This window comes from Danio rerio, chromosome 1, assembly GCF_049306965.1.
Source record: "Danio rerio strain Tuebingen ecotype United States chromosome 1, GRCz12tu, whole genome shotgun sequence".
In the NCBI taxonomy this organism is placed as follows: domain Eukaryota; kingdom Metazoa; phylum Chordata; class Actinopteri; order Cypriniformes; family Danionidae; genus Danio; species Danio rerio.
Window position 1 is genome coordinate 25,321,892 of NC_133176.1, and position 15,348 is coordinate 25,337,239.

A 15,348-nucleotide genomic window follows, 5' to 3' on the forward strand; every position below is an offset into this window, starting at 1 on the left:
TTGGGTGGCGTAGGACTGGCGGGGCCACATTGTTGCCGTGACCCGGATGGGATGGTAGTGAGGTTTAGGGGGGTGAGTGTAACGGAGGCCAGCTAGTCAAATGCTGTGCAGGTAAACCTCACTCCTCTGACCTCTAAAGGTGCTCTAGCAACAGACGCTAGAGGCCATGGTCTTTAGCCTCCTTGGTAGAGCAACCGACTCGCATGCAGAAGGTCGCCGGTTTGATACCAGTTTGGAGCAGGTTGGGTGGCGTAGCACCGGCGGGGTTACATGAGCCCACTGTGCACATCCGGGAAAAAAGGATGGGAGGGTAGATTAATTCTCGACATACACCCATCTAGTCGGTCCATCTGTGGAACTCACGACGGAAGCCCAGGAAAGTACGGTTATTATGTCTGTTTCTAGATCTGCTGGAAGCGCTTAACCTAGGTTACTGGCAAATTAAAAGTCCTATTAGCATGCTTCGGCATATACTCTATACCGTCTGCATACTGTAGATTGAATTGATTAGATCTTTATACTATGGTACAAAAATCTTGCATTAAGCTGCCAGTACATTTTTTGTTATTTTACAGATTTATTTCCCTATATATTATTTCGTATACATTATTATTATTATAATTATTATTATTATTATAACTACTACAATGTCAATAAAAGTCACTTTGTTAAACTGTAGAGTTGAATTTTTAACATCAAAAGTGGAAAGAGCAGAGATTAAGGTTCCATAATGCAATTCACAACCGCAAATGAATGGAAAACACAAAATACAGAAACTGCTAATTAACGACATTTGTTTCTATTACAGTTCATGTAAGTACATAGTGCGGACATACAGTACATGGCATCTAAATAGTTCATTAATACTCTGTTAAACGCTTGTATTTCATTTTTCACTTCCTGAACTGGCTTTTTAAAAGTTCCATGTATTTTCATTTGTAAACTGCACAGCTACTAGATTTTGTCAATAGTCTTCAGCAACTTAGAAGTTCTAGTAGCCTAATCACTTTTTTCTTCCAACTTTTTACAGTATCATACTATCATCTGCTCTTAATCTGACAGGAGGGAGTGGGATTGAGACTCATCCAGTTCACATTTGCAAAAGAGCACTGCTCACACTGACACACATGTACCACTCCCATAAACAACCATGAAAGAATTCAATAAAACAAGCATCTGTCACCCAGACATTCACAAACAGCTCCAACTTGTATTCAGGAGTACTTTTAAAAGACTTAAAATACATGACTTTGGGGAATTTAAGAATCTTCTTGATCAGTTGTAACATTCTGCAGTCAAATTCCAATAGTATCTGGATGCAAACTTGGATTTGCAAGCTAACACTGCAAATCTCAGACTGGAAATGTCAGACACAACACACTCTATGGAACTAGTGATGTCACTGTGAGGGGTAAAGTAAGGGGTGGGGTTAGGTGTGCGCATTAAAAGCATTGCGTATTAAAAGTATTGCATGCAACTGCACTAAGTCTGCATCTAGACCCCTCTGTCTCAGTCCCCTCTGACTCTCCTCAGTCTTTAGGACTCATTTTCCTCATTTGTCCTCATTTTCAATCAGTATAAACAGTGTTTGGGGTGTCTCTTGTCTCTCTGTCTTTTAGTTCTTTTTTTACAAAATTAAAAAAAGGTTGTCTTATTATGTTTGTATTTTATAATATGAACACTGTGCAAAAAAAGAAAGAAAGAAAAAAGCATTTTTACTGCCTACTGTAGCACACTCAGCAAAATGATGTGCCATCTGACCTGTTTTAGATTTTTTTTTTTTTAGAACATCATTGCCCATGATTTTGTAGAGAGCAGCCAGTGATCCTCTCCAGATCTGTTTTTGTACATGCTGTTGTTGTGACTTCATTTGCGTGTTTGCTAATACATTTTTATCCAGAATTTCCATGCTGGCAGGCAATTGAAGATTTCCACACTTGGAAAGAAAATGTTTTCTTATGTTCTGAGTTTTCCCGTATTTAAAGCAGTTAGTTCCATGGATAATTAGAGATGAAAATACAGTGATATGTTTTATTTTGGTAATTGTGCTTTCATTCTTTTGTGTATTATTACTATTCATTCATTCATTTTCTTTTCCCCTTAGACCCTTTATTTTTCAGGGGTTGCCACAGTGGAATGAACCGCCAATTTAAGGGCAGCGGATGCCCTTCCAGCTGAGCCCATCACTGGGATATGTATTATTATTATTACTGTCATAAATTAATAACACCATGCAAATCTCATTAAGATTCTTACTATTGGAACAGCCTTAACAATTCCCTTCATTTCTTCATTGTTTTGGTTGATTTTTCTGTGTAGGCATGTGATAGTAAAAAGGCTTAAATTTAATGTCTTTACATTATACAAAGTGATTCAAATTTCAAATTTAATCTTTGAGTTAGAATATCTTTCTAACATCTTTGAGTTTGAACATTTTGGAGCACACTGACTTACCATCAGAATAGTTTGTTTTGTGTTGCACCTACCCATTGGCTAATCAGGAGGACCGGGAAAATTCCCTGCGAGCCGGTCCATTTTTTGGCCACAATTGCCGGTGTCCTTAGCTGTCTGCACTCACATGAGTCACACTTTTTATTTATTTATTTATTTATTTATTTATTTATTTATTTATTTATTTATTTATCTATCTTTTTTACTATAGCCTCACTCTTTTTAGTTATTATTCTACCACAACTCCACACTTTTTATTTATTTTCTTGCAGCCCCATGAGCATTCTTGCAGGTTAATGATGACATAATTATCATTCGACTCCCCAGACCGCGGCACCTTGCTCAACAGCAAAATCAGTTGTTTAAGAGATGTGTGAGTGGCAAGCGATGAAAAATGGATAATAAAAAGTGCAAAAGTGGCGCTGAATAGGCCAGAATTAAATAAAAAGAAATGTCTAAAAACTGATGCGACCAAATGTACTAAGCTGAGTACATTTTTCACTACAACCAGCGGCAACGAGAGTACAACAGCACATGAAGACTATCATATGGATGATAAGTTAACGTTAAGCTAGTTAGGAGCAATGCAAAACAACGTTTATGTATCAAACAATTTCTTGTACTTTAGCACTTAAGCAGCAGCAGCCTCCAGTCCAGTCTGCTAAAAGTAATGAGCCAGGCCTTGTAACGTTACCAAGCACCTGCCATGAGCCCAACACACGAAAAGGCCAACAACAATTAATGAAATCAGATGATACACTTTATTAATAAATGACTTGATCAGAAAGCTAAAAATGGGGAAAAAAAGATGAAGCCATTATTAGAAAATAATATTGTGGTCAAAAAAGTCTTGCAGATAACAGTGAAATACTTGTTTTATTTTTTATTTGTGTTTAAGGACAGTATATCTATGAACAATTGTGCACATAATATATTCAGATATTGCAGAAAAGGACATTGTGATGTTTTAAAAAATAGTGTTGGAGATTTAGCTACCCTTTAATGTTCTCATTTTCATGAAAAATATTTAAAGTTATAAAGCAGCTGTTTCCTAAAAAAAGACATAATAATGCCACTAGAAAGTTCAATATATTTTATTAACATTATATTTGTATTTATTTGATTTTTTATATTTCAAGGTTTGGACATTTATGAGCACTAATTCATACAGAAAATAGTTTCTGATACTGTTAGATATTCCATTGTGTTACCTGTTCAAACAAATCTTTGCTGTGAAGCAACAATTTGCACTGAAAAAGGAAATTATGTTATTTTAATATAATCAGTCGTGAACTAAAGTGGGCTGGTCTGAACTCCAGCAATGAAAAGGAGTCCCATTTCGGCACTGGTTGCACCTAATAAAAAAGTGAAATTATTTGGATTGACACAAAGGCAAATGAAGATGAAACTAAATAGTCCTTCCTTTGTTGTAAGTTGTGAGAATACTAATTTGACTCTTACTGCTGTAAGTGTTGAGACTGCAGTTTAAGTGTAAAGGCATGACATATGACACATTATTTAAAACAGGAACAAATTGTAATAAGGATCATACAGTACTTTGTAACAGATAAACTGGTGATCTTATTCGAAATAAATAAAGATTGTACACTGCCAAACTTTGAGGTCTATCCAAACACAACATGTGACACACTGAAAACAATCTAAGGCTTTTCACACCGCAATTAACCAGAGTTATTGTCATTCCAATGCATACTTTTACCCACTGTGAACCATTTCATTTAGAAGAGCACCACTTTTTACCTGAAGTTTTGAATTTATAATCTCGAACAAGATTAAGGCTGGCTTTTCAGGTGTTAATTATGATTACTTGAAACTCTTGAAACTATTTAAAATACCTAAATACTTTTAAATACTTAGGTGTCTATTTAAAAAAAATGTTTGCATCATAAAGGGACCTCCTATTCACATGCTTTGTGCCATCAAGAAAATATATGAATTACATAAACTGTAGTTTTAGCATTATATGTGAAAATATGTCTGGAAATGATTTAAAGTATATCAGTTGGACTTGAGAAAAAATTATTATTCAAGTTCATTCAGGAAAAAATACTTTAAGGTTGTCTGCAATTTACAATAAAAGGGTATGCAGAGCTAGAGCATTTATGTCATCAAGCCACTTGTCATGTGTGTGAAAAAATACAAATAAGGGATGTCAAAGAGATATTCATATGCAGTATATAGTAGTATGAAATAAAAAGACTATAGAAGTCAGTCACTTTCAGTTCATTACATTCTTCACAATATCTTCTTAAGTATTTTCTAGTAAAGTGGAAGGTGAGTAAATGATGACAGTATACTTTTCTTTTCTGTGTGTATTGTCCCCTTAATGCTGTGTTTGGGAATGTTTCCTGTAAAAAGAATAGGGTGAAATGTGAAAAAAAATAACCTAGAATTTAATTTACCCTGGGGTTTTAGAATTTCATAGGATTAACTATATAAGTTTGAAACACCTTTATGTTCTGATTCTGAAATTGCATTAAAATGTGCAACATTTGTGCCCTTGGAAAAAACAAACCAATCTTTTGTTGTACAGATGTGTTTGTAGGAACAGCCAAAAATACATTGCATGAATCAAAAACATTTGAAAAAACATTGCATGATCCTTTTGTGCCAAAAATGATACACATAATAGGTAAATATAATTTTTAATAAGAACATATTGAAAAATTCCTAATATAAAATTAACAAAACTTACTTCTTGATTAGTAATATAAATTGCTTTTTTGGAATACCCAGATTCCAGATTTTCAGTTATTTCATCTCAGCCAAATATTGTCCTGTCCTAATTCATGTGATGCACACTGTAAATCTCAATTTCCAGAAAATGACCTTTATGACTGGCTTTGTGATCCAGGGTCACATTTTTGATTTCCTCTGACTTGATGGAATCATAGCCTGAAAACGAAAAGCTTTGAGGCCATGGTCATGCACATTTTTTGTGAGATCTTTGACTACAAAAGTGGCAATTACTTTGGAATCTACCTCTCCTACAGATTGCACATAGGGGCAAATAAATGTGCAAAACAGTCTAAATCAGCTTTTGTTTTGTTTTTTTGTTTTTTAAATGAACCCACCAATAACAGGTTGGGAAATAAGTGAAAAAGTGAATGTTGGAACCTGGATGCAAATGTACTTTGTGTACACAGTGCGGTATTGATTTTAGCACTGACTTTGACCAAAGTGTTGATAGGTTTCTTAAGAGCTGTTGAAATTTCTGCACTATGCTATCTTTTTAAAGGAGATCACCCCAAGTGGTCGATATTTTGGTTGATATAATGGTTAGAATGGTCTTGTTTAAAGGTTTTTATTTAGTTTAGCTGTTCATTTGTGGTCACACTTTGGTTTGTGAATGGTTGGTGTTTGGTTGTATAATGGTTTGAGCGTTTCCAGATCAGTTATCTCTCATGAGAGGCTCATTCAGTGAAACCATCTGTTGCCTGACAACCCACTGCTGCCAGCAGTCACTCTGTGTGTGTGTGTGTGTGTGTGTGTGTGTGTGTGTGTGTGTGTGTGTGTGTGTGTGTGTGTGTGTGTGTGTGTGTGTGTGTGTGTGTATTTGGCACAGCCTGAGCTCGGTGAGTGGTTCAGTGGGCCAGCACAGTGTGAGTCTGGCATGAGGCCTCAGTGAGAGTGTGTGGAAGTGATAGAGAAATGCCACACTGGCAGATAACACTCTCACAGGCCACACGCCAACCATAATTTCTCTCTCCCTCTCCACCGGTTGACCGTGTGTGTTTATGTGTATATTAATAGTAGGTGTCTTTTGTGTATGTTTTGCTTAGTTGTACCAGTTGGTTTGAGTTCACATTAATATTTTATAGCATCTTCCTGCTATTTTAACCAGAAACCATATAATGGAGAGGAGAGAGACCACTACAGAACTAAATGGGAGAAACAGAGGAATCGCCTTTTTAAAGTTTTCACACATCCTGATTGTTTCACTTGACAAGACCTTTTTGTATTACCACACTCTCAGAAATAAGATACGCGAGATGTTAGGGGGGTGGTACCTTTTCAAAAGGTAAACATTTGTACTTGAAGAGTCCATATTGGTACCTCAAAAGTATATATTAGTACCTACAAATTTTAAGAGGAACAAAGTTTGTATTTTTTAGGTGCTAATATATATTTTTGGCAGATCTGAGAGTGATTAAATATATAAAAATATTTTATTAAAATTATTAAAAAGAGATTTTGGCTATTTTATTAACAGAATGTTACGAAGATGGCCACTGAGGGAACTGATGTGGCTTAAATCAATAGTTAAATGAAACACATAAATGAAAAATCATTTGCATCTTCATCATAATGAAAAGTCAATTTATTTAACCTCATGTCATTTCAAACTTGTATGATTTTAAGCTTGTATTTCAAGACCCTTGCAGTTTATGGAGAGTCAGATTTCATGAAAATGTCTTAACTTGTATTCCTTAGTTAAACTAGGGTTTTATGAAAGAGTTTTTGGGTCTGTTTAAGATGCGTTTGGGCCATTTTAACAGAAGGACATTGAAATTTATCAGAGAGGTCACTGACGTTATCATTATTGTTATGGCTATGAATCCTAAGTCAGTTCACTAGGTGGACAAGTATCTGGCTCTGTATTTTTTTCCCTCCTGCTCCCTTCCGCATAGGAAATGAATCTTTTGGCTACACAGCGGTCTTATTTTCAGAGCAAACACCAGGAGTGTTTGAAGTAGAAAATCAGCAGTGTGTGCGCACTTGTGTGTGTTAGCCTGTGTGGTAAAAGTCAGCTTTGAAGTGTCTACTTCCTCCTGCTGAAAAACGTCAGGTTTAATCAATATTTACGTGCTTGCATACACACTCTAACACACACACAGACATACACATTGCAGTCTAGTTAAACCGCTCTTAGGGACCAAACTGAGGTTTTATGATAGATCAAAAAGTCGTATTTTCTGAACCATTGAGACGTCTGTTTTTAACATTTTAACATTTAATGCACTGGAAAAATGGAAAAGGTATAACAACTGTAACAACCATGTTTAACTTGTTAAACATATCTCATTTTAATGGGAGCATATTGTTACATTTATACTATATGTCCTGTTATGAATATGGACATGTGGAATTATTATCATAGAGTGAATAAACTCTCATGACACAATGAATCTCTGTGCACTGTATATCTGCATGAAGATGTCTGGAAAACGTGTGTATGTGAATAAGAGGAAGGAGTCAGTGTCTAAGCCTGCTAATGAAGATGAATTGAGTCATTCACTGAATGGCTGGTCTCATTAACTCTGTCTGGTACCTTCTACAGAGAGGACAGGTGCTCTCAGACAGACACACAGTTTTATTGGCCCAGCTTGGCATGCTAATAAATTTGAGCCTAATCGATTGGCATGTCATTAAGTTTTGTGTTACCAATCCTGGTTCGTTTGGGTGCTTGAATTGTGAATTAGGAATCAGAATAATGCCTCCAGCGATGCAGAGATTGCTTAAAGTTCTTGACTCTTCCTGTACAGTGTCTTTCTCTGGTAAAGTGATGCCAAAAGACATTTGTGAGATTTAGCTGCAGTGTTTATACATTTATCATTCATTCATTTATTAATTTTCTTTTTGGCTCAGTCCCTTTATTAATCTAGGGTCATCACAGCGGAATGAACCACCAACTTATTCAGCATATGCTGTACACAGTGAATGCCCTTCAAGCTGCAACCCATCACTGGGAAACATTCATACACACTTATTTACACACAAACAGTAGGAACAATCTAGCTTACCTTATTCACCTAGGGCATGTCTTTGGCCTTGTATGGGAAACCGGAGTACTCCCACACGAACATGGGAGAACATGCAAACTCCACACAGAAATGCCAACTTACCCAACAGAGGCTCGAACCAGCGACCTTCTAGATGTGAGGTGATCTTGCTACCCACTGTGCTACCGAGACACCCTATATACAGTACATTTATTTCTGTGCTAAATCTCAGTTTAATATTGAATGGAGCCAGGCGGTATTCTCCATCAGGGCTGCCAAGTTTCTCCATCAGGGGAAGAGCTGAGTTTCTTTCATTTGAACGGGTCAGATTTACATTTTAGTCTGGGACTAGGCTTGTCTATATATAAATGAACTCACGTTAAAATGATAATTCACCCAAAAATGAGAATTTACACACTCTGTTCTCACCATCAAATGGTTTCAAACCCTTGTGTTATTTCTATTTTAAAAAAGAAGATCAACTTCTATAGTAGGAAAAATAAATACTTTGGAAGTTAAAGGTTACAGATTTCCAGACAAACTTCTTCAAAATATCCTCTTATGTGTTCAACAGAAGAAAGTAACTCAAACATGGTTGGAACAAATAAAGGGTGATTAAATGATGTGAAAAATAATATACAATTGAAATATCAGAATCAGTTTTATTGCCAAGTGTGCTTCATACACACAAGGAATTTGTTTTGGCTACAGAAGCTTCCAGTGTACATAAAGTGACAACACAAAATAAATATTGAAAAAATAAATACGATAAACATTAAACAGAGATGCAGTTAGTCAAGAAATCTAGATGTTGATTTGTATGTACTGATTTGTTATAAATATACCGGTTATACTGTACTGTATACAAATGCGTATGGAGAAAGTATTGCATTGTATATTGAGATGCTGAGTACAAGTGCGTATGAGAAAGTATTACACGTTTATTGCACAGTAGGGGAATATTTAACTGTTCATGTGGTAGATGGTCTGAGGAAAAAAACTTTTCCTGTGTCTGGCTGTTTTTGTGCTTGGTGCTCTGAAGCGCCGACCAGACAGTAACAGTTCGAACAGGTAGTGTGCTGGGTGTGAGGCGTCCAAAGTGATTTTGCAAGCTCTTTTACTGACTCTGGAAGAGTACAGTTCTTACAGTGTAGGAAGGATTGTGCCAGTGATTCGTTCAGCAGTCCAGACTATACGCTGTAGTCTATGGAGGTCGGTTTTGGCAGCTGAGCTGATTGTAGTGCAGAGGCTGGATTGGATGACAGCTGAGTAGAACTGTACGAGCAGCTCCTGTGGCAGGTTAAACTTCCTCAGCTGACGAGGGAAGAACAGTCTCTGCTGGGCTTTCTTCACATTAGAGTCTATGTGAATGTCACTCTTCAGATCCTGAGAGATGGTGGTGCCCAGGAACCTGAATGACTCTACTGCAGCCACAGTGCTGTTCATGATGGTGAGTGGAGGGAGTGCAGGGGGGTTTCTTCTAAAGTCCACTATCATCTCCACTGTTTTGAGCGTGTTCAGCTCCAGGTTTTTGTATCAGCACCATAAAGCCAGCTGCTCCACCTCCTGTCTGTATGCAGACTCGTCACCGTTCCAGATGAGGCGTATAACAATATTCGTGTTTCTTCAGCTTAGTCCCTTTATTCATCAGGGGTCTCCACAGTGGAATAAACTGCCAACTTATTTGGCATATGTTTTACCCAGCGGATACCCTTCCAGCTGCAACCCAGTACTGGGAAACATCCCTACAAAATCGTTCACATCAAACTCATACACTACGGCCAATTTAGTTTATTCAATTCACCTATAGCACATGTCAATGGATTGTGGGGAAAGCTGGAGCACCTAGAGGAAACCGGACCCTATACTGCTCAGTGAGTGCCGTCTTTCAGATGAGACATTAAAACAAGGTCCTGACTCTCTCTTTCTCTCTGTGGTTGTTAAAAATCCCAGGATGTCCTTCAAAAAAGAGTATGGGTTTTACCTCGGCAATGTGGCCAAATTTGCTTACTGCCCTTTGTTTATCATGACCATATCATAATTGGATTCATCACTCTGTCTCCTCTCCACCAATCAACTGGTGTGTGGTGTGAGGTCTGGCGCAAAATCGCTGCCATCGCGTCATCGAGGTGGATGCTGCACACTGGTGGTGGATTAGGAGATTCTCCTGCTATTTTAAATGTAAGGAATTAATTATTATTATCCATACACATTCATACATACACATACACTACGAACAATTTAGCTTATTCAATTCATCTATATAACATGTCTCTGGACTGTGGGGGAAACTGGAGCACCCAGAGGAAATCCACAAGAACATGGTGGGTCCATGAGACCCAGCCAGCGCTGGAACCAGTGACTTTCTTGCAGTGAGGCGATTTTGCTACACACTGCGCCACTTTGCTTCCATACGAAATTTTAATTTTATTTTATAAACACAAATAATAAACATTTCCAGACTCTTTAAGTACGTAATAGGTGGATAACTTAATGACATTTACATTCATGTTTATTTGATGTTGGTTAAGTTTATTATTATTTCTTGCAAATGACTTCATTTATTTGAAAAGTGCTGAGACACAAAAAGAAACAAAGAAACCTCTGCTGCTAATTGAAATACAAAATTTTAAGTTACTCACACATGTGGGTTCACTATACAACTAACACTACAACAAAATATTTTGCAAATTTATACAGCAACACACTGTAAAACAAACTCTGCAAGCATAGTATATAATAAGCTGCTTGCATAAAAATGAGCACAGTCAGTGGCACCACTAACTGTGAGTGAACTGCATGTGGACTATATACTTCTTTCAGTACATACCAGATTTGACTGGCTTGATTAATGCATTCAGCATCTTCACTATTTTAAGCTAATTTTGATTTGTCACATCACATTTAATTAAATTAGCTTGTCATCAGCTCAAACTCTATGCACTTACTTAACAAACCACTCATTTTAAATCATCATGAATTAGCACTATATAATTAGTATAAATACTTTACTGTTTGCTTTTATAAAGCAGGCCAGTCATTATTTATTGTTAGTGCATGATTCCTATTGCATTACAGTTTTTCTCAATTGTTAAAACATTAAAACCCATTGGCTAAACTAAGTTCTCAGTTGCCTGACCTCATTTAGCTAATTGTGTAGTCTGCTGTCAAAACACTTAATCATCTCACAAGGTAAAATACAATGTGCAGATCTTACTTAGACTAGAATTTACAGCAAAATTCTAAACACATTTTCCAAAACACATTCTGCACTCTAATGCATGCCATCCATACTGGAAAACACAAGTAGCAAGAATCAAATACAAATAGAGAAAATATGTCATTGCTTACACACAACCACTCAACATTTATGTCACATTTTTTAAATGAAGTGACACAAGCACTATAAACCAGTAAACAGGTTACTGAAGGTAAGAAGCATGGATAGAAGAAACAATGTGAGAGGACGAGTGCAATGGGTAGTTTATGAACTTGTATGCCCCTCGATATTTTCCTATTCTGAATCCACTTGAGGAGTTTTTCTACTCTTGGAAATGGAATGTGTATGATTGACAAACCTACACCAGAGTAAGGCCCAATCCTAGCCCTTAGCCCCATCTCCTTACCCCTACCCCTTGTTTCGCGCATGCAAGCCAAGGGGTAGGGGTGTCCCAGTTCTCTTTAGCTTGAAGACATAGGGCTAAGATGAAGGGGTGAATAGCCCTTCGAACAAAGATTTTTCAGGACCACACTCGAAACCAAGGGGTAAGAAAATTTCCCAGAATACACCTGCCACAATTTTCAGCAGAATTGCTGAACCCGGAAATAAGAATTTCCACAAATTAGATAAACAAACATGTTTAAAAAAAAAAAAAAAACGCTAAATTTTGTGATCTATAATCCCTATTAATAACTCCTGTACAGCAGTCCCACAACATTCTGACATTCGAAAACCCTGTCAGTAGTGTTTAGTGGCTGAGAATGAGCTTTTTACAGTGTCTGCTATAATTTTAAAGTTGTTTTTGGTGTGTTACCATTGATGAATATGGCCACTGTGTTACAGTTTTTCTCAATTGCTTAAATGTAGTTGTCAACTGAAACTCCACATTTTCAAAACAGTTTACACACAGGCCTAAACGGCGGCACTCATGGTCAAAATGACACATTTTGCTTGCAAAAGGCACATACCGTGTCAAAACATTTAAAATATGCAACAAAAGCTAGTTTTACCTTCAAACAACACAACTTGCAAACAAGTATATGAGCTCTTTCAATTAATCATTACACAATGGACAACAAAATACAAAATACAGAACTCAGTGCACCGCCATTGCTTGTATAGCCTATTGCCAATACCATTTGTTGTCTTTCTATTTGGACTGTCAAATTTGCCTTTTTGCAAAGAATTGAATCCAGAATAAGAAATGCTTTGATTACATTTATATTGAATTCATGACAATTTTCAAACTGTGGCTGAAAACTGAAATACTGTAAAAACAGACAAAAGTAATAAAATACTGTAAATATTAGAGAAAACGCATGTAAACCAATATACAGTCAAATCTATTGGGAGTATAAGACATAGCCACTATTGACCTCCTCCATCCATTCTGTCACAGAACAACACAGACCTTCCACTGTTTTATAAGGTTTGCAGACTGATTGCTTTTTAAAGATTTGTGTGAAGTAGTGTCAAACCGGTGCTTCACTGAATTCATACTGATGTTGGTACTTTCTAATAGTTAGGAATAGATGGTTTCTGTTTGGTTACCATAACTAAAACAATGGAGTTTGGACTGCTTGAATGACATCCGTGTTAGCTGTTTTGAAAAATGGTGGGGAAAATGTGTCAACCCAATGAGAAAGAGTTTACACATTTGCAAGACCGGTCTTTTGCTCTGCTGGGATAGTGAAAATGAAAATGAAGTGGAACCTAGTTTCTTTAACCAGGTCAAAGCAAACAAGAAAAACTGTAATACACCGTACAGTTACGATCTTATTTCCACATTAGATCGTTATGATAACATAATATATGCCTTCAGTGATTTCCTGAAGAGAAATACCAAAAAATAACACAACTGGAATCACTACAGCAGTCGCGATTGTCTGATCTCACATGAAGCATGAGATCACGAGACCATATCACAGGATGAGGTGTGCAGTTGGTGTAGTGCTGTCCTAATTCTTAGGGTTAAATTTTAAAGCCCTTACCTTTAACCCTCGGTTGTAAAGGCCAAGGGGAAGGGGTAGGGGTACTAAAATAGAATTGGGATTAGGCCTAAATCTGCTGCAAGTAATGGATTTAGCATGTGGTGATATAGGTGATGAATCATGTTAGGGCTGGGTATGGCACACAAGGTTTCTTCTCCTGTTGCCTCAGAAGTACAATATTGCTTGTGACATTGTCACTGGGCTCTGGCCGGACACAGCTCAAAGACAAGAAACAGCAAATCGATCAAGTTTCTATGCTTTTGTCCCTTTTAGTATTGTAAACTGTAGTACAGTGCATTGTAGGCTGTTTACTGTACAATGAACAAATTGTATGGCCTTGAACATCAAATCTAAAAATGTACTTCTCCCTGAGAACTATATATGGATTAAGAAAACAGAGGTTTCTTTGTTTTCAGAAATTGTTTTAGCAATCGAGAAAAACTGTAAAACAAATAATTAATAAAAAAAAATTAACACATGTGATTTACTTTATTTAGCAAAACACAAAAGTTGTTTTGAACATGTTGGTTTTCCACCGACTTCCATTGTCAAAGCAGCTTCACAGAGATAATCGAGTAGAATTAATTATTGTTAATAACATGAAGTTTTATCACTTTGAAGTTCAATACAGGATTTAATATGTATTTAAATGTTAGACCTTTACTCTGTACATAGCTTTATCACATAACTGCCAATTGATACATATAATAATTGCTGGCAGCTAGCTCTTTGCAACTCTCACATGGTTGTCAACTGAAGCTAAGCAGGGATGTGCCTGATAAGTACATGGATGGGAGACCACATGGGACGGCTAGGTTGCTGCCAGAAGTGCTGTCAGTGAGGCCAGCAGGGGGTGCTCAACCTGTGGTCTGTGTGGGCCCTGATGCCCCAGTATCTGGATGGTGAATTTATACTGCTCAGTGACCACTGATGTTATAGATGATATATTAAAAATCCCATGTCCCAAATTTGCCCACTGGCCTCTGTCCTTCTAACCATCCCCATGTTACTTCATCACTCTGTCTCCTCTCCACCAATCAGCTGGTTTGTGGTGGTGCAATATGGTTGCCGTTGTGTCATCCAGCTGCACACTGGTGGTGGATGAGAAAATTCCCCCAAAAAATGTGTAAAGTGATTTGAGTTTCCAGAAAAAGTGCCACATAAATGTAAGGAATTATTATAAATATATATGAGGTATATACTGTAGCATATTCAGTCTGATACAGTTTAGATAATGTACTTTGCAAAAGTCATAGGGCACCTGATTTTCTAGGGATTTTTTTGCAAAGTTTTAATGAGTTTTAAATTGAAAGTTTTGGTCTCTTCATTAAGAGAAAGTACAGGAAATAAGTGCACACATAAAAACACGAAAAGACAAAAACAAGGAAACGGTGCTTGTGTTTTACCAGCTGTTTTTCTCACTAAATATGATTTCATTGACCAGTTGGCAAACGATAATTATATGTAGTCTTTACACCACTGCTAATAAAAACAAATGTATTGAGTTGTGCACAGTACATTCAGACTCATTTTCAAAACACTTCCAGTATTTTAATGTTCAGTATATGCGGTGAAGCAGGTGTGTCTTTCATCAGTCAGACAGTATTGTGTACTGTATTCAAAATCCACTGGACACTGTCCAGCTTGCTATTGAGTACATCAAGTGCAACACGCATACCACAACTAACCATCTGTTACACATGCAGAAAAACACACGCAGGGAGAAACAAACACACTCACATTCATGCCCCCATCTGCCATGTGGCTACACAGAAATGCTTCACGCAGTCTTGTACAAGCATGCGTGCGTGCACACACACACACACACACACACACACACACACACACACACACACACACACACACACACACACACACACACACACACACACACACACACACAAAGGCATTCAGCTTGCCTCAGTTTCAATTGACAAATAGC